The following is a 2,159-nucleotide window of genomic DNA, read 5'->3' on the forward strand; positions in this document are numbered from 1 at the left end:
CACTTATAAGCCAAAAGTTAGCTTGCTGTAGACTCATGAATGTTAGAAAGATTTGAAATTTCCATAAATCTGAGAGACAGCAGATTTGATTACAGATGATAATGCAGGCATCAGCTATTTCATGTTTGCTTTCTTCCTTGCCAACTCCCAGATTCAAAAAGGGTCACTTGGAAATGAAACCAGAGAGATGTCGTGCTGTGCTTCTCTTACAACTAAAAGTTTCTAATCCTATGATTTGGATAGTAACTACTCGTGACAGATCACTTGCCTTGTAGGTGTAATGCCTAAAGATAAATCCATGGCACTTACCCAGAGGTAAATGAGACCTATGGAAACAACAAAAAAAGAAAAAAAAGGTATAATTTCTGGTGTGAGCGAATCATGGTTAGGTGTGTGACTTCAGATCACTGAAACAGCAGAAGCAAGGAAAAGGGGAAGAGGCAAAAATAAAATATAAAGTTGAAAATTCTAGTCTTTAAAGAATTTCAGACAAACTTTCCCACCTTTGCTTATAGGGAGATGTATAAGCTTTCCTATTTTTGTACTAGTGGAAAAGATTCGATCTGTCTATACCCAGGAGGAGAGCATTAGTTTTTTCTTCAAAGATGTTTGCCCTTTTGTAAAGTTTTCTTTAAAAGAAAGTCTGGAGTAAAATGATAAAGAAACAATTCAGGAGCCAGAGAGATAGCACAGTGGGTAACGCATTTGCCTTACACAGGGCCTACTCAAGATGGACCCAGGTTCGATCCCCAGCATCCTAGTCCCCAAAAACTATTTAGAAGATGTGTATGTACACATGAGACAGATAAAGTACTATTTATTGTTCTTAGTGTTTTCTATATATATATATGCTATATATAATATCTATATAGTAGAATATATCTACCGGTATATATGATATATAATATATCATGATATATTTATACACAATAAATATATGAATGAACATATTCAAATTAAATATATAATATAATAAGTTAAAATAATATTACACATATATTTATACAATAAATGTATATAATCCATTTAAGTATAAATTTATTAAATAATAACATAAATTTATGTTATTGTATATTTAAGTCAAATTAAATATTAAAATTTATTAAATAATGGACTTATTTAATAATAATTACAAATCAAATATTTATATTATATATTCATGTAAATATATTTGAATATTATAATGTACTTCTATATTATCTTATATATTTGTATTATAATACCACAGTTATATATAAAATATTGCATTATAATAAACATATATTGTATACATATAACTATATTCCTATATTCTAATATACAGTATTATCAATAGTTTCCTAAATTTCCTAAATTCTAATATTGTATCCTATATGTTTGTAAACTTAATCTATTGTTTAATATATCCTTTTTTTTTTTGTCCCCCGATTCACAATACAGACCAGGGAAAGGGCCTGTGTTGAGGTGTATATGAGGTGCATTTACTGTACCTCCTCTTTTTATACAGTCAATGTAAAGAACACAGCCTGTGGTAAGAATTGGGAGGCCTTATCTTGTTTACTATATTCTAAGCTATCTCATTTGACAAAATACTGTGAGAATAGTAAAAAAAAATCATTTTATAGATTTTTCTACTTATGATTACTTTATTGGCTAGAAAGAATAATGCAATATTTATAACCTGGAAAATAATGTGGTTTTATAATATAGGAAAAACAAATACAAACTTATATGCAAGATAACAAAAGATTATTTTTATTTATTTATTTATTTATTTGGGATGCTCAGGACTCTCTTCTGGCTCAGGAATAACTTCTGTCAGGAGTCCAGGGAACCAGCTAGGATTGCTTGTATGTAAGGCAAGTGCCCTATACTACTCTACCAATTATTTTAGCACCTACAAATTATTTTTCTAAAACAATTTTATGTTTTTTGCTCATATTGTCTCAGTATAGGTGTAAAAGATTTAACAAAAACATGGTACTGGTTATCACTTAGAGGTGACTAACTAGAAATAAAGATAATATATTTCATTTAAAAATAAAAAATAGGGGCGAGAGAGAGAGAGAGAGAGAGAGAGAGAGAGAGAGAGAGAGAGAGAGAGAGAGAGAGAGCATAGCCTATAGGATATTTGCCCCAGGTTCCATCTCTGGCATCCTACATTGTCCCCCAGAAGTTAC

At 30.2% G+C, this 2,159-nt stretch overlaps 1 non-coding gene across 1 annotated transcript; it reads right to left on the minus strand.

Moving 5' to 3' along the window:
• Nucleotides 1–1,394: 1,394 nt before the first annotated feature.
• On the minus strand, nt 1,395–1,527 carry LOC126026351 (small nucleolar RNA SNORA51). The gene has a single exon (XR_007501643.1). It is a non-coding gene; the product is annotated as a small nucleolar RNA SNORA51 (small nucleolar RNA).
• Nucleotides 1,528–2,159: the final 632 nt, after the last annotated feature.

The sequence above is a fragment of the Suncus etruscus genome, chromosome 13, assembly GCF_024139225.1.
Source record: "Suncus etruscus isolate mSunEtr1 chromosome 13, mSunEtr1.pri.cur, whole genome shotgun sequence".
NCBI classification, from domain to species: domain Eukaryota; kingdom Metazoa; phylum Chordata; class Mammalia; order Eulipotyphla; family Soricidae; genus Suncus; species Suncus etruscus.